Source organism: Oncorhynchus kisutch, linkage group LG9, assembly GCF_002021735.2.
Source record: "Oncorhynchus kisutch isolate 150728-3 linkage group LG9, Okis_V2, whole genome shotgun sequence".
Lineage (NCBI taxonomy): Eukaryota > Metazoa > Chordata > Actinopteri > Salmoniformes > Salmonidae > Oncorhynchus > Oncorhynchus kisutch.
This window is the reverse complement of record NC_034182.2, coordinates 43,440,718-43,460,505: the sequence shown is the minus strand read 5'-3', so window position 1 is coordinate 43,460,505 and position 19,788 is coordinate 43,440,718. Positions and strand designations below refer to the sequence as shown.

At 46.8% G+C, this 19,788-nt stretch overlaps 1 pseudogene; it reads right to left on the bottom strand.

Moving 5' to 3' along the window:
• LOC116375239 (FRAS1-related extracellular matrix protein 2-like) overlaps positions 1-19,788 on the bottom strand; it is a 65,532-nt pseudogene that overhangs the window by 41,625 nt on the left and 4,119 nt on the right.

Below are 19,788 nucleotides of genomic sequence, written 5' to 3'. Positions count from 1 at the left end.
GACAACAACACAGCATGGTAGCAACATGAAGAGAGACCTAAGACAACAACACAGCATGGTAGCAACATGAAGAGAGACCTAAGACAACAACACAGCATGGTAGCAACATGAAGAGAGACCTAAGACAACAACACAGCATGGTAGCAACATGAAGAGAGACCTAAGACAACAACACAGCATGGTAGCAACATGAAGAGAGACCTAAGACAACAACACAGCATGGTAGCAACACATAACAACACAACATGAAGAGAGACCTAAGACAACAACACAGCATGGTAGCAACACATAACAACACAACATGAAGAGAGACCTTAGACAACAACACAGCATGGTAGCAACACATAACAACACAACATGAAGAGAGACCTAAGACAACAACACAGCATGGTAGCAACATGAAGAGAGACCTAAGACAACAACACAGCATGGTAGCAACATGAAGAGAGACCTAAGACAACAACACAGCATGGTAGCAACACAACATGAAGAGAGACCTAAGACAACAACACAGCATGGTAGCAACACAACATGAAGAGAGACCTAAGACAACAACACAGCATGGTAGCAACACAACATGAAGAGAGACCTAAGACAACAACACAGCATGGTAGCAACACAACATGAAGAGAGACCTAAGACAACAACACAGCATGGTAGCAACACAACATGACAACAACACAACATGAAGAGAGACCTAAGACAACAACACAGCATGGTAGCAACACATAACAACACAACATGAAGAGAGACCTAAGACAACAACACAGCATGGTAGCAACACATAACAACACAACATGAAGAGAGACCTTAGACAACAACACAGCATGGTAGCAACACATAACAACACAACATAAAGAGAGACCTAAGACAACAACACAGCATGGTAGCAACACATAACAACACAACATGAAGAGAGACCTAGGACAACAACACAGCATGGTAGCAACACATAACAACACAACATGAAGAGAGACCTAAGACAACAACACAGCATGGTAGCAACACATAACAACACAACATGAAGAGAGACCTAAGACAACAACACAGCATGGTAGCAACACATAACAACACAACATGAAGAGAGACCTAAGACAACAACACAGCATGGTAGCAACACATAACAACACAACATGAAGAGAGACCTAAGACAACAACACAGCATGGTAGCAACACATAACAACACAACATGAAGAGAGACCTAAGACAACAACACAGCATGGTAGCAACACATAACAACACAACATGAAGAGAGACCTAAGACAACAACACAGCATGGTAGCAACACAACATGAAGAGAGACCTAAGACAACAACACAGCATGGTAGCAACACATAACAACACAACATGAAGAGAGACCCTAAGACAACAACACAGCATGGTAGCAACACAACATGAAGAGAGACCTAAGACAACAACACAGCATGGTAGCAACACAACATGAAGAGAGACCTAAGACAACAACACAGCATGGTAGCAACACAACATGAAGAGAGACCTTAGACAACAACACAGCATGGTAGCAACACAACATAAAGAGAGACCTAAGACAACAACACAGCATGGTAGCAACACAACATGAAGAGAGACCTTAGACAACAACACAGCATGGTAGCAACACAACATAAAGAGAGACCTAAGACAACAACACAGCATGGTAGCAACACATAACAACACAACATGAAGAGAGACCTTAGACAACAACACAGCATGGTAGCAACACATAACAACACAACATGAAGAGAGACCTAAGACAACAACACAGCATGGTAGCAACACATAACAACACAACATGAAGAGAGACCTAAGACAACAACACAGCATGGTAGCAACACATAACAACACAACATGAAGAGAGACCTAAGACAACAACACAGCATGGTAGCAACACATAACAACACAACATGAAGAGAGACCTAAGACAACAACACAGCATGGTAGCAACACATAACAACACAACATGAAGAGAGACCTAAGACAACAACACAGCATGGTAGCAACACATAACAACACAACATGAAGAGAGACCTAAGACAACAACACAGCATGGTAGCAACACATAACAACACAACATGAAGAGAGACCTAAGACAACAACACAGCATGGTAGCAACACATAACAACACAACATGAAGAGAGACCTTAGACAACAACACAGCATGGTAGCAACACATAACAACACAACATGAAGAGAGACCTAAGACAACAACACAGCATGGTAGCAACACATAACAACACAACATGAAGAGAGACCTAAGACAACAACACAGCATGGTAGCAACACATAACAACACAACATGAAGAGAGACCTAAGACAACAACACAGCATGGTAGCAACACATAACAACACAACATGAAGAGAGACCTTAGACAACAACACAGCATGGTAGCAACACATAACAACACAACATGAAGAGAGACCTAAGACAACAACACAGCATGGTAGCAACACATAACAACACAACATGAAGAGAGACCTAAGACAACAACACAGCATGGTAGCAACACATAACAACACAGCATGGTAGCAACACATAACAACACAACATGAAGAGAGACCTAAGACAACAACACAGCATGGTAGCAACACAACATGACAACAACACAGCATGGTAGCAACACATAACAACACAACATGAAGAGAGACCTAAGACAACAACACAGCATGGTAGCAACACATAACAACACAACATGAAGAGAGACCTAAGACAACAACACAGCATGGTAGCAACACATAACAACACAACATGAAGAGAGACCTTAGACAACAACACAGCATGGTAGCAACACAACATAAAGAGAGACCTAAGACAACAACACAGCATGGTAGCAACACAACATGAAGAGAGACCTTAGACAACAACACAGCATGGTAGCAACACAACATAAAGAGAGACCTAAGACAACAACACAGCATGGTAGCAACACATAACAACACAACATGAAGAGAGACCTTAGACAACAACACAGCATGGTAGCAACACATAACAACACAACATGAAGAGAGACCTAAGACAACAACACAGCATGGTAGCAACACATAACAACACAACATGAAGAGAGACCTAAGACAACAACACAGCATGGTAGCAACACATAACAACACAACATGAAGAGAGACCTAAGACAACAACACAGCATGGTAGCAACACATAACAACACAACATGAAGAGAGACCTAAGACAACAACACAGCATGGTAGCAACACATAACAATACAACATGAAGAGAGACCTAAGACAACAACACAGCATGGTAGCAACACATAACAACACAACATGAAGAGAGACCTAAGACAACAACACAGCATGGTAGCAACACATAACAACACAACATGAAGAGAGACCTAAGACAACAACACAGCATGGTAGCAACACATAACAACACAACATGAAGAGAGACCTTAGACAACAACACAGCATGGTAGCAACACATAACAACACAACATGAAGAGAGACCTAAGACAACAACACAGCATGGTAGCAACACATAACAACACAACATGAAGAGAGACCTAAGACAACAACACAGCATGGTAGCAACACATAACAACACAACATGAAGAGAGACCTAAGACAACAACACAGCATGGTAGCAACACATAACAACACAACATGAAGAGACCTTAGACAACAACACAGCATGGTAGCAACACATAACAACACAACATGAAGAGAGACCTAAGACAACAACACAGCATGGTAGCAACACATAACAACACAACATGAAGAGAGACCTAAGACAACAACACAGCATGGTAGCAACACATAACAACACAACATGAAGAGAGACCTTAGACAACAACACAGCATGGTAGCAACACAACATGACAACACAGCATGGTAGCAACACCACATGACAACACAGCATGTTAGCAACACAACATGACAACACAGCATGGCAGCAACACAACATGACAACACAGCATGGCAGCAACACAACATGACAACAACACAACATGGTAGCAACACAACATGACAACACAACATGGTGGCAACACAACATGACAACACAGCATGGTAGCAACACAACATGACAACAACACACATGGTAGCATCACAACATGACAACACAGCATGGCAGCAACACAACATGACAACAACACAACATGGTAGCAACACAACATGACAACAACACACATGGTAGCAACACAACATGACAACAACACAGCATGGTAGCAACACAACATGACAACAACACAACATGGTAGCAACACAACATGGTAGCAACACAACATGACAACACAACATGGCAGCAAAACAGCATGGTAGCAACACAACATGACAACAACACAACATGGTAGCAACACAACATGACAACAACACAACATGGTAGCAACACAACATGACAACAACACAACATGGTAGCAACACAACATGACAACAACACAACATGACAACACAACATGGCAGCAACACAGCATGGTAGCAACACAACATGACAACAACACAACATGGTAGCAACACAACATGACAACAACACAACATGGTAGCAACACAACATGACAACACAACATGGTAGCAACACAACATGACAACAACACAACATGGTAGCAACACAACATGACAACAACACAACATGGTAGCAACACAACATGTCAACAACACAACATGACAACAACACAACATGGTAGCAACACAACATGACAACAACACAACATGACAACAACACAACATGGTAGCAACACAACATGACAACTACACAACATGGTAGCAACACAACATGACAACAACACAACATGGTAGCAACACAACATGACAACAACACAACATGGTAGCAACACAACATGACAACAACACAACATGGTAGCAACACAACATGGTACCAACACATGGTAGCAACACAACATGACAAAACAACATGGTAGCAACACAACATAGTAGAAACACAACATGACAACACAGCATGGTTTGCTGGGGTTCTGCTACTACAACGTTGTGTGGTGGTTGTGTGTTTGCTGGGGTTCTGCTACTACAACGTTGTGTGGTATTTGTGTGTTTGCTGGGGTTCTGCTACTACAACGTTGTGTGGTGGTTGTGTGTTTGCTGCTACTCACTGACGAAAGACGTCTCCCCCAGATGGCCCCTCCTCATCAGAGTGACCTCTAGAAACTGGGAGCTCTCCTGCACCGTGTAGAGCCGTGTCTCCATGGAAACCCAGGCCCACTGCACCCGGAATGGCTGCTGGGTCACACGGTTTCCTCCTGGCAAATGGAGCATAATAGCACAGATAGAACAAGGAGCCATGTTGTGATGTGATGAGAGGAAGCCCAGTGGCCGGCAGTGGGAAGAGCTGGAGGGAGTGGGAATAGCTGGAGGGAGTGGGAATAGCTGGAGGGAGTGGGAATAGCTGGAGGGAGTGGGAATAGCTGGAGGGAGTGGGAATAGCTGGAGGGAGTGGGAATAGCTGGAGTCATGTCATGTAGTGTACACGCTAGAATGTGCCAATAAGATCTTGCTAGCTTGTGCTTGGCTCTGCCCACCTCCTTGCTTGTTCTGCCCACTATGATTCATTTTCTCCTATTGGAAACTAAAGGCTGTGGTCTATCTTGGGTTAATTAAAAAACATCTTTGATAATAGTAGAGTACACCATGCATTAGAACCAAAATGGCCGTTGTTTCAGTCTACTGACTTGCCTAGTTAAATAAAGGTCAAACGTATCTCTGTCTTCTCTCTCTCTCTCTCTGTCTGACTAAGCAGTCCCAAAGCATGTCCCAAAGCATGAGACTGCTGAGAAGTTCAGATCAACACCAGAGTCCCAACAGCTGTCTAAATAGATGGTAAATAAACAAAGAGTTGATTGGTTGTTTGCTCTTCTCAATGAGGTACATTCTTTACAAACTGGTGTCATTTTGGGCAACAAACAAGAACAAAAACCACTAATAGAATCAACTATTAAAGACTACCAGAACCCACTGGATTCTCCATTTACATTGAATGAACTACAGGACAACATACAAACCCTCCAACCCAGAAAGGCCTGTGGCGTTGACAGTATACTCAATGAAATGATAAAATATACAGATTACAAATTCCAAATGGCTTAAACCCTTTAACATCATCCTCAAAACTGGCATCTTCCCTAATATTTGGAACCAAGGACTGATCACCCCAATCCACAAAAGTGGAGACAAATTTGACCCCGATAACTACCGTGGGATATGCGTCAACAGCAACCTTGGGAAAATCCACTGCATTATCATTAACAGCAGACTTGTAAATTTCCTCAGTGAAAACAATGTCCTGAGCAAATGTCAAATTGGCTTTTTACCAAATTACCGTATGACAGACCACGTATTCACCCTGCACACCCTAATGACCGTATGACAGACCACGTATTCACCCTGCACACCCTAATGACCGTATGACAGACCACGTATTCACCCTGCACACCCTAATGACCGTATGACAGACCACGTATTCACCCTGCACACCCTAATGACCGTATGACAGACCACGTATTCACCCTGCACACCTTAATTGGCAAACAAACCAAAACAAAGGCAAAGTTTTCTCATGCTTTGTTGATTAAAATTTTTTTTTTTGACTCAATGTGGCATGAGGATCTGCTATACAAATTGATGGAAAGTGGTGTTGAGGGAAAAACATACAACATTATAAAACCCACGTACACAAACAGCAAGTGTGCGGTTAAAATTGCCAAAAACACACAATTCTTTCAAAAGAGCAGTGGGGTGAGACAGGGATGCAGCTTAAGCCCCACCCTCTTCAACATATATATCAACGAATTGGCGTAGGCACTAGAAACGTCTACAGCACCCGGCCTCACCCTACTAGAATCTGAAGTCAAAATGTCTACTGTTTGTTGATGATCTGGTGCCTCTGTCCCCAACCAAGGAGGGTCTACAGCAGCACCTAGATTTTATGCACAGATTCTGTCAGACCTGGACCCTAACAGTGGATCTCAGCAAGACAAAAATAATGGTGTTCCAAAAAAGGTCCAGTTGCCAGGACCACAAATACAAATTCCATCTAGACACTGTTGCCCTAGAGCACACAGAAAACTATACATACCTTGGCAAAAACATCAGCGCCACAGGTAACTTCCACAAAGCTGTGAACGATCTGAGAGACAAGGCAAGAAGGGCATTCTATGCCATCAAAAGGAACAAAAAATTCAACATACCAATTTGGATCTGGCTAAAAATACTTGAATCAGTCATAGAGCCCATTGCCCTTTATGGTTGTGAGGTCTGGGGTCCGCTCACCAACCAAGAATTCACTAAATGGGACAAACACCAAATAATGCATGCAGAGCAGAATTAGGCCGATACCCAGAAATTATCAAAATCCAGAAAAGAGCCGTTAAATTCTATAACCACCTAAAAGTAAGCGATTATTCCCAAACCTTCCATAACAAAGCCATCACCTACAGAGAGATGAACCTGCAGAAGAGTCCCCCAAACAAGCTGGTCCTGGGGCTCTGTTCACAAACACAAACAGATCCCACAGAGCCCCAGGACAGCAACACAATTAGACCCAATCAAATCATGAGAAAACAAAAAGATAATTACTTGGAAAGAATTAACAAAAACACAGAGCAAACTAGAATGCTATTTGGCCCTAAACAGAGAGTACACAGTGGCAGAATGACCACTGTGACTGACCCAAACTTAAGGAAAGCTTTGACTATGTACAGACTCAGTGAACATAGCCTTGCTATTGAGAAAGGCCGCCGTAGGCAGAACTTGCTCTCAAGAGAAGACAGGCTATGTGCTCACTGCCCACAAAATGAGATGGAAACTGAGCTGCACTTCCTAACCTCCTGCCAAACCTATGACCATATTAGAGACACATATTTCCCTCAGATTACACAGATCCACAAAGAATTAGAAAACAAACCCAATTTTGATAAACTCCCATATCTACTGGGTGAAATACCACAGTGTGACATCACAGCAGTAAGATGTGTGACCTGTTGCCACAAGAAAAGGGCAACCAGTGAATAACAAACACCATTGTAAATACAACCCATATTTATGTTTATTTATTTTCCCTTGTGTACTTTAACCAATGTTAACACATGTTTCCCATGCCAATAAAGCCCCTTGAATTGAATTGAATTGAATTGAATTGAATTGAGAGAGAGAGAGAGAGAGAGAGAGAGAGAGAGAGAGAGAGAGAGAGAGAGAGAGAGAGAGAGAGAGAGAGAGAGAGAGAGAGAGAGAGAGAGAGAGAGAGAGAGAGGCAGGCCTTACCATTGTATTGGACAGTGAAGTAGAACACATCACTGGTAGATTTGACTCCAGCAGGAAGAATATAACAGATCCTTCTCTGGTCGATATCATCTGACAGAGACAAAGTGAGGTCTGAATATCATCTGACATTTTTCCCACCTTCCCACCTTCCCCCCCAGTTTTGAGTCCATCATAACTTAATCTCCCAAAATATTACTACAGACCAGTGCAGTTCGCCACGGAAAATGTTGATCATGGAGAATAAGAAATACATGAGTCAGATATAAAAATCTCCCAGTCCAGTCGTCCTGGTCCTACCCTGAGTGAAGGAGCTGACACTGCCGTTCCCCAGAGCTGTGTTGACGATGACCCCCCAGCGCGGTGCCTCTGACACCCAGAACGTGATGTCATGCCTGGGCTGGCCTCGCTCCTTGGTCCCCTGGCCCCTCCGGTCCTCTTGGTTCACCACCCTCAGGACCTTACTGGTGAACAGCAGCCCCAACTGTCCTGTATAGATAGGGTACAAGCTGTCCTGTATAGATAGGGTACAAGCTGTCCTGTATAGATAGGGTACAAGCTGTCCTGTACAGATAGGGTGTAGTCTAGTAACACATGCTGTCCTGTATAGATAGGGTACAAGCTGTTCTGTATAGATAGGGTACAAGCTGTCCTGTATAGATAGGGCACAAGCTGTCCTGTATAGATAGGGTACAAGCTGTCCTGTATAGATAGGGCACAAGCTGTCCTGTATAGATAGGGTGTAGTCTAGTAACACATGCTGCCCTGTATAGATAGGGTGTAGTATAGTAACACAAGCTGTCCTGTATAGATAGGGCACAAGCTGTCCTGTATAGATAGGGTACAAGCTGTCCTGTATAGATAGGGCACAAGCTGTCCTGTATAGATAGGGTACAAGCTGTCCTGTATAGATAGGGCACAAGCTGTCCTGTATAGATAGGGTACAAGCTGTCCTGTATAGATAGGGTACAATCTGTCCTGTATAGATAGGGTACAAGCTGTCCTGTATAGATAGGGTACAAGCAGCTGTCCTGTATAGATAGGGCACAAGCTGTCCTGTATAGATAGGGTACAAGCTGTCCTGTATAGATAGGGCACAAGCTGTCCTGTATAGATAGGGTACAAGCTGTCCTGTATAGATAGGGCACACGCTGTCCTGTATAGATAGGGTACAAGCTGTCCTGTATAGATAGGGTGTAGTCTAGTAACACATGCTGCCCTGTATAGATAGTGTACAAGCTGTCCTGTATAGATAGGGTACACGCTGTCCTGTATAGATAGGGTACAAGCTGTCCTGTATAGATATGGTACAAGCTGTCCTGTATAGATAGGGTACAAGCTGTCCTGTATAGATAGGGTACAAGCTGTCCTGTATAGATAGGGTACAAGCTGTCCTGTATAGATAGGGTACAAGCTGTCCTGTATAGATAGGGCACAAGCTGTCCTGTATAGATAGGGTACAAGCTGTCCTGTATAGATAGGGTACAAGCTGTCCTGTATAGATAGGGTACAAGCTGTCCTGTATAGATAGGGTACAAGCTGTCCTGTATAGATAGGGTACAAGCTGTCCTGTATAGATAGGGTACAAGCTGTCCTGTATAGATAGGGTACAAGCTGTCCTGTATAGATAGGGTACAAGCTGTCCTGTATAGATAGGGTACAAGCTGTCCTGTATAGATAGGGTACAAGCTGTCCTGTATAGATAGGGTACAAGCTGTCCTGTATAGATAGGGTACAAGCTGTCCTGTATAGATAGGGTACAAGCTGTCCTGTATAGATAGGGTACACGCTGTCCTGTATAGATAGGGTACAAGCTGTCCTGTATAGATAGGGTACACGCTGTCCTGTATAGATAGGGTACAAGCTGTCCTGTATAGATAGGGTACAAGCTGTCCTGTATAGATAGGGTACACGCTGTCCTGTATAGATAGGGTACAAGCTGTCCTGTATAGATAGGGTACACGCTGTCCTGTATAGATAGGGTACAAGCTGTCCTGTATAGATAGGGTACAAGCTGTCCTGTATAGATAGGGTGTAGTCTAGTAACACTTGCTGTCCTGTATAGATAGGGTACAAGCTGTCCTGTATAGATAGGGTACAAGCTGTCCTGTATAGATAGGGTGTAGTCTAGTAACACATGCTGTCCTGTATAGATAGGGTACAAGCTGTCCTGTATAGATAGGGTACAAGCTGTCCTGTATAGATAGGGTACACGCTGTCCTGTATAGATAGGGTACAAGCTGTCCTGTATAGATAGGTTACAAGCTGTCCTGTATAGATAGGGTACAAGCTGTCCTGTATAGATAGGGTACAAGCTGTCCTGTATAGATAGGGTACAAGCTGTCCTGTATAGATAGGGTACAAGCTGTCCTGTATAGATAGGGTACAAGCTGTCCTGTATAGATAGGGTACAAGCTGTCCTGTATAGATAGGGTACAAGCTGTCCTGTATAGATAGGGTACAAGCTGTCCTGTATAGATAGGGTACAAGCTGTCCTGTATAGATAGGGTGTAGTCTAGTAACACATACGGCCACTTAGTAAGAGAAAGAACATTTAAAAAAGCTACTTATCCAAGATAGGGTTGCAAAATGTAGATCACTTTACTGGTTTTTTTCATCCTGGTTCATGGAATCTTTCAACTGGGATTTGTGGAAAACTGGGAATTTTGGTGTAAATTTCCAGGAATTTACCAATCATAACACAATATGATAAGAGTTGAGCATTTACCTGTATGGAGAACCTTCAGGGTCGAAACAGGCTTGTTCACTACGACCCGCGGTCCTGTCCGGTCGACCACGTTAACTTGTATCTCCAGTTTCTGCGGTTGAACCGTAACGTGACCGGTCTCTGGGTAGACGTAGAACCCGGTGTGCGCTCCATCGGTCACGGTAAACAGGAAACTGTCATGTCGGGTGTTTGACATTCCGTGGTGTTTGTAACAGATGAGGTTCTCAATCAGATCCAGCTTGGTGAACGTCGTGGCAACGCGGGTCCCGTTGTAGAGCAGACGGCCGTGGAGAGGTTGTTGGGTGACGGTGAAGATTAACTGACCGTCTGGAGTGTCTCTGTCCTTTACACTCAGCTCAAACGGTGTGACCAGCTTGGTCTCACCTGCTACCAGGACCAACCTACAATAATGATAATAATACATGGATGGAGAGATGGATGGATGGATGGAGGGAGGGAGGGAGGGAGGGAGGGAGGGAGGGGAGGGGAGGGAGGGAGGGAGGGAGGGAGGGAGGGAGGGAGGGAGGGAGGGAGGGAGGGAGGGAGGGAGGGGAGGGAGGGAGGGAGGGAGGGAGGGAGGGAGGGAGGGAGGGAGGGAGGGAGGGAGGGAGGGAGGGAGGGGAGGGATAGATAGATAGATAGATAGATAGATAGATAGATAGATAGATAGATAGATAGATAGATAGATAGATAGATAGATAGATAGATAGATAGATAGATAGATAGATAGATAGATAGATAGATAGATAGATAGATAGATAGATAGATAGATAGATAGATAGATAGATAGATAGATAGATAGATAGATAGATAGATAGATAGATAGATAGATAGATAGATAGATAGATAGATAGATAGTAACCTGTGAATGGTCAGAACAGGCTTCTTATTGTCAACGTCTGTGATGGAGACTCTGAACGTCCGGTAGACCACGTTATGCCCGTCTGTGATCTGGAACAGGAGAGAAATGTGTGATGACATAGACCACGTTATGCCCGTCTGTGATCTGGAACAGGAGAGAAATGTGTGATGACACCTAAAAAATGTGTCTAATAACATGAAAATACTTCACTTTGATAACACTTTGATGTTGCAATCAATCTATCTATCAATCTGCCAATTAATCAATAGGATATCTGAAGACATCGAAGCCCCTCTGATCTGGAACTGGAAGCTGACCACACACACACACCCCCACACCCACTCAACCACCCACACCCACAACCACCCAACCACCCACACCCACAACCACCCAACCACCCACACCCACCCACCCACCCAACCACCCACCCACACCCCCACACCCACTCAACCACCCACACCCACAACCACCCAACCACCCACACCCCCACACCCACTCAACCACCCACACCCACAACCACCCAACCACCCACACCCACAACCACCCACCCACACACCCACACCCACCCACACACCCACACCCACCCAACCACCCACACCCACACCCACACCCAGAACCACCCAAACACCCACACCCACACACCCACACATACACCCACAACCACCCACACCCACCCAACCACCCACACGCACACCCACAACCACCCAACCACCCACACCCACAACCACCCACACCCACACACCCACACATACACCCACCCCCACAACCACCCACCCACACCCACCCAACCACCCACACCCACCCACACCCCCACACCCAACCAACCACCCACCCACACCCACACATACACCCACAACCACCCACACCCACCCAACCACACCCACCCACACCCCCACACCCAACCACCCACCCACAACCACCCAACCACCCACTCACACCCATACAACCACCCACACCCACACACCCACACGTACACCCACACCCACAACCACCCACACACCCACACCCACAACCACCCAACCACCCACAGCCACAGCCACCCACACCCACACATACACCCACCCCCCACAACCACCCACACCCACCCAACCACCCACACCCACCCACACCCCCACACCCAACCACCCACCCACACCCCCACAACCACCCAACCACCCACCCACACCCACCCAACCACCCACACACCCACACATACACCCACACCCAACCACCCACACCCACAACCACCCAACCACCCACACCCACCCACCCACCCAACCACCCACCCACACCCCCACACCCACTCAACCACCCACACCCACAACCACCCAGCCACCCACACCCCCACACCCACTCAACCATCCACACCCACAACCACCCAGCCACCCACACCCCCACACCCACTCAACCACCCACACCCACAACCACCCAACCACCCACACCCACAACCACCCACCCACACACCCACACCCACCCACACACCCACACCCACCCAACCACCCACACCCACACCCAGAACCACCCAAACACCCACACCCACACACCCACACATACACCCACAACCACCCACACCCACCCAACCACCCACACGCACACCCCCAACCACCCAACCACCCACACCCACAACCACCCACACCCACACACCCACACATACACCCACCCCCACAACCACCCACCCACACCCACCCAACCACCCACACCCACCCACACCCCCACACCCAACCAACCACCCACCCACACCCACACATACACCCACAACCACCCACACCCACCCAACCACACCCACCCACACACCCACACCCAACCACCCACCCACAACCACCCAACCACCCACTCACACCCATACAACCACCCACACCCACACACCCACACGTACACCCACACCCACAACCACCCACACACCCACACCCACAACCACCCAACCACCCACACCCACAGCCACCCACACCCACACATACACCCACCCCCCACAACCACCCACACCCACCCAACCACCCACACCCACCCACACCCCCACACCCAACCACCCACCCACACCCCCACAACCACCCAACCACCCACCCACACCCACCCAACCACCCACACACCCACACATACACCCACACCCAACCACACACACACACCCAACCACACACACCCACACCCACACACCCACACCCACACCCACACACCCACACCCACACACCCACAACCACCCACACCCACCCACCAACACCCACACACCCGCACCCACACAACCACAACCACCCCCACCCCCCCACCCCACCCACACTCCTCTGACCTACCTGGAACTGGAAGCTGTCCATCCTGGCCTCGTCCTCCGCCGTGTGAACATAGAACACCTTACTCCCCGCCAACTGGAGCTGTGTAAACGTCGTGACGGCGACGCCGGGCCGGTCTGTGACCTCTAAACGACCTCTGGCAGGGTCACGGGTCAGGGTAAAGGTCAGGCGCTCGTCTGGGGAGTTGAGGTCGGAGGTGCTGAGGAGGTCTGTGGTGAGGAGCGCCCGCCCCCCCTCTTTTAACGACACGCCCCTATTCACCACGACAACCGGGAACACCGCGTCCACCCCCCCGACTGTCACGTAGAAGTACCGGTCGATTAAAGGGTTCACGCCGTCGGTGACGTCGAACTTGACGAGGTCACGAACTCCTCCGAGCCCAGTGTGAATGTAGCGGATCAGACCAGAGTCGAGGTCGTCCTGGGTAAAGTTCATACCCACCGTCATGGTTAATAAAACCTTACGTGAAGCGACTACACCTGAGGAAGGGAAGTAAGATTAGTTTAGGATAGGTCTGGGTCTGAAATGGGCCCTGGTACAAGATTAGTTAGGTTAGGTTTAGGATTTGATTAGTTTAGGATAGGTCTGGGTCTGAAATGGGCCCTGGTACTAGATTAGTTAGGTTAGGTTTAGGATTTGATTAGTTTAGGATAGGTCTGGGTCTGAAATGGGCCCTGGTACTAGATTAGTTAGGTTAGGTTTAGGATTTGATTAGTTTAGGATAGGTCTGGGTCTGAAATGGGCCCTGGTACTAGATTAGTTAGGTTAGGTTTAGGATTTGATTAGTTTAGGATAGGTCTGGGTCTGAAATGGGCCCTGGTACTAGATTAGTTAGGTTAGGTTTAGGATTTGATTAGTTTAGGATAGGTCTGGGTCTGAAATGGGCCCTGGTACTAGATTAGTTAGGTTAGGTTTAGGATTTGATTAGTTTAGGATAGGTCTGGGTCTGAAATGGGCCCTGGTACTAGATTAGTTAGGTTAGGTTTAGGATTTGATTAGTTTAGGATAGGTCTGGGTCTGAAATGGGCCCTGGTACTAGATTAGTTAGGTTAGGTTTAGGATTTGATTAGTTTAGGATAGGTCTGGGTCTGAAATGGGCCCTGGTACTAGATTAGTTAGGTTAGGTTTAGAATTTGATTAGTTTAGGATAGGTCTGGGTCTGAAATGGGCCCTGGTACTAGATTAGTTAGGTTAGGTTTAGGATTTGATTAGTTTAGGATAGGTCTGGGTCTGAAATGGGCCCTGGTACTAGATTAGTTAGGTTAGGTTTAGGATTTGATTAGTTTAGGATAGGTCTGGGTCTGAAATGGGCCCTGGTACTAGATTAGTTAGGTTAGGTTTAGGATTTGATTAGTTTAGGATAGGTCTGGGTCTGAAATGGGCCCTGGTACTAGATTAGTTAGGTTAGGTTTAGGATTTGATTAGTTTAGGATAGGTCTGGGTCTGAAATGGGCCCTGGTACTAGATTAGTTAGGTTAGGTTTAGGATTTGATTAGTTTAGGATAGGTCTGGGTCTGAAATGGGCCCTGGTACTAGATTAGTTAGGTTAGGTTTAGGATTTGATTAGTTTAGGATAGGTCTGGGTCTGAAATGGGCCCTGGTACTAGATTAGTTAGGTTAGGTTTAGGATTTGATTAGTTTAGGATAGGTCTGGGTCTGAAATGGGCCCTGGTACTAGATTAGTTAGGTTAGGTTTAGGATTTGATTAGTTTAGGATAGGTCTGGGTCTGAAATGGGCCCTGGTACTAGATTAGTTAGGTTAGGTTTAGGATTTGATTAGTTTAGGATAGGTCTGGGTCTGAAATGGGCCCTGGTACTAGATTAGTTAGGTTAGGTTTAGGATTTGATTAGTTTAGGATAGGTCAAGGGTAGTGCACTAGATAGGGGACAGCATTTGGAAGAGTAATCAGTAGAGTAAATGATTCTTTTCTTCCAATCTTCCTACTCTAACATGGTTTACTTTCAGAACACCTTGACATTGCTATTATTTTCACTTCCAATTATAACTGTAATTAACTTTGCTAATACAGTTGAATATTGTACGTACATTTGAATTGTGTGTTGTATGTTTTATGTTGTTGTTGATCTAAATGTTGGTTACTGTCAACTATTGACAATATAAAATAAAATGTTTGGAAAAAAAGGTAAGACAGTAGACCTTGATATGAAGTTGGAGACACCAGACGTTGCAGGCAGCCCTGCTCCGGATCCCTGCGGATGATAAACATCAGAGTCCCGTCCTCTGAGTCCAGATCGGTGGCTTTGAGGATCTTATTGGTGATGACTTTCCATTCCCTGAACTCCACCTCCAGCCCAGTGTTGATCGCCAGGCGAGGGGTCTCGTCGTCGACCGGTATCACCGTGACGATGACCTCCTTCTCTACGATGTGTTTCCCGTCCGTTACTTTCACCGAGAAGTTGTCGTGTCTCGTCTCAGAACCATCGTGCTCATAGACGATGGTGGAACCGGTTTGGATCTGATCCAAGGTGAACGTCACAACGATAACGGTCCCTGTCGCCAGGTGCTGGACGATCTTCCCGTGTTTTGGAGGAACCACAACCTCGAATTCCAAAACATCGCCCGGAACGTCGAGGTCGACCACATTGAGGATCGGAACGTCGACAGCGAGGCTCATCCCTTCCATGACCACGAACTCTCGCGTGAACACCTGAGGCTCCTCATCATTGTCTGGGAAGATCACAAAGGTCAAAATGCTCATCTCTGATTGGTTGATACCGTCTGAACACTGGAGCGTCGTCCTATCCTCGACGGGTTCCGTTCCTTTATGTATACTCTGAACGTAGACGACATTCCCGAGTTGAACGTCTCGGTAGTGGAACGCCGTCACAGCGATTCCCACTCTGGACTTCTCCGAGCCAGGACTGGCTGAGGTGATCTCTAAGTATCCGAATGTCGGCTGGACCAGGATGGTACAGAGAACAACGTCAACGTCAGTGTCAGAGTCCTCTACTCTGATGTTCTCTACTGTTACCACCTTCTTCTCTCCTTCCGTGACCTTTAACAGATCCCCGACACTGATTATGGGTGGAACGCTGTCAACAGGAAGTATCGACACCTGCACTTTGACCTTCTGAATGACCCTGTTGCCCCCGGAGATCCACGGACCAATCACGGTGAGCGTGAAGGTGTCGTTATGTTTCCCAGGTCCGACCTCGCCACTGGTGTGGACATAGGTCACCTGGCCGTCGATGATGTCACGCAGCGTCAGCCTATCAGAGGGCACGCCCTGCACCTGGACGACCCCGAAGCGAGGAGGTTGTTCGATGAGAAAGGTGAGGTCATCAACGTGCATCCTGCCGCTGACCTGGACTTTGTCTCCTGTGATTTGAATCTGTCCGTTCTCGTTTACCTCTATGATTATATGGAGTTCACGCGGCGTTGCCACGACAGCCGGAGTAACAACGTTGATTCTGATCGTCACGGGGACCTTGTGGTATCCATCGCTAACGTCTACTTTTACGACATCACTCCCTGGACCGTTACCCCGGTGAATGTACACTACCACACCCCTGTGGATGTCTGCTAGCGTGAAATAGTTCCATACAGACAGATCTACACCAACACATCTCAGAACGCCAAACTTTGGAACCTGGGTCACGATGAACGTGATATTATCAGCACTCGTATCCTGATCTGTAGCATCCAACACATCCTTAGTGAACACATACGTATTCTTTACATTGACGTTGAGGTCGACACCAGTTTTGGTGACTGGGGGTTTGTTGTCCACTGGTTGCAGGTTGATAGTAAAGACTCCATCTACAGAGTGTCCTACTGGATCTTTCACAATAAAGGTGAACTGGACCACTCTAGGTGTGGTTCCCAACTCCAGATCTGGTGGCTTATAGGCTACTTTGAGGTGGTTGACCTGTGCCTGGGTGAACTCAGTGACAACAACATTAGGGTTGTCAGTCAGGACGATATGGCCCAGTGGGGTTGGGTCGTTCTGGTCTGTGTTAGTGGGTGGGATAACGATAATATACCTCAGGTCTCTGTCGTCAGAGTCTAGATCTGTGAAATGTAAACACGTCTTCTGTATCGGAGTGAGTTGGTACTCGTTGACGGTCAGGACTAGAGTGGAACCGGGGAAGGGTTCCGGTGCGAGGTCGTCGACCGGGTGGATTCCGACGAGGAACATGTTGTCGCCTGATTGGTTGGGAGGGACGTTGTCGTCCTGGCAACGGAACACTAATTGGTCAGTGAAGGTGGAGGTGAGTTGAGGTCCGGTGTGTTGGTAGAACACCCTACCCTCTGTTACGTCTCGTTGGAGCCATTCGGTGACGACGCATTCGTAGACTCGCTCGGCGGTGTTGAATGTCCATCCAGTGAGGTCCACAGGTGGGTGTGATTGTCTGAGAAACACCTAATAATAATACAATGCATTTCATAAAAGAAGAATCACAAAGCTCCAGACAAAATATAATAATGAAGGCAACATACATTAAGAATCAAGGAACTCACCTGTCCGATGGTCGAGAACGGCGCCACGAGGACAAACTTCACTGTCGAGACTTCGGAATCAACATCCGTCGCACTTAGAACCACCGATGATATCATCTTGGTCTCCTTCCGGGACAGGATCAACCCGGTGTTGACATTGATGACCGGAGCCTCGTCATCCATGGCGACAATCGTCACTGGGAACAGGAAGTCTACGTCGAGTTGCCCGTCCGTCATGCGGAATAGGATGTTATCGGAGAACGTTTCGGAACCGTCGTGTTCGTAGACAACCACTCCGCTGTCGAGTTGCGCCGGTGTAAAGAACTCCCGTTGCCGCGGTGACCCGAGAGGCGACCCGAGGACTGTCAGGAAGCCGTGTTTACATCCTCGGAGGACGGTGATCCTGACGTCTGACAGGTTGTCTTCGTCGCTGATTCGGAGGTTATGGTTGGACGACAGCGGTCTGGACTGGCCCTTAAACAGCATCTGGGAAGGACAGAGAGAGAGAAAGGCAGAGGCCTCATAAGACATTATGTACCTTTGAAAATTATTCAGACCCCTTGACTTTTTCCACATTTTGTGATGTTACAACCTTATTCTAAAAATGTATGAATTAGTTTTTTTCCCTCATCAATCTAAGCACAATACTCCATAATGACAAAGCAAACACATTTATTGTTATATTTTTGCTCATTTATAAAAGCTTGGCACACCTGTATTTGGGGAGTTTCTCCCATTCTTCTCTGCAGATCCTCTCAAGCTCTGTCAGGTTGAATGGGGAGCGTTGATGCACAGGTCTCTCCAGAGATGTTTGATTGAGTTAAAGTCCGAGGTCTGGCTGGGCCACTCAAGGACATTCAGAGACTTGTTCTGAAGCCACTCCTGCGTTGTCTTGGCTGTAGGGATGGTGCCAGGTTTCCTTCAGACGTGACGCTTGGCATTCAGGCCAAAGACTTTCATCTTGGTTTCATCAGAGCAGAGACTATTGTTTCTCATGGTCTGAGAGTCTTTAGGTGCCTTTTGGCAAACTCCAAGCTTGCTGTCATGTGCCTTTTACTGAGGAGTGGCTTCCGTCTGGCCTCTCTACCATAAAAGTCTGAGTGGTGGAGTGCTGCAGAGATGGTTGTCCTTCTGAAAGGTTTCCTATCTCCACAAAGGTACTCTGGAGCTCTGTCAGAGTGACCAACGCGTTCTTGGTCACCTCCTTGACCAAGGCCCTTCTCTCCCGATTGCTCAGTTTGGCCGGGCGGCCAGCTCTAGG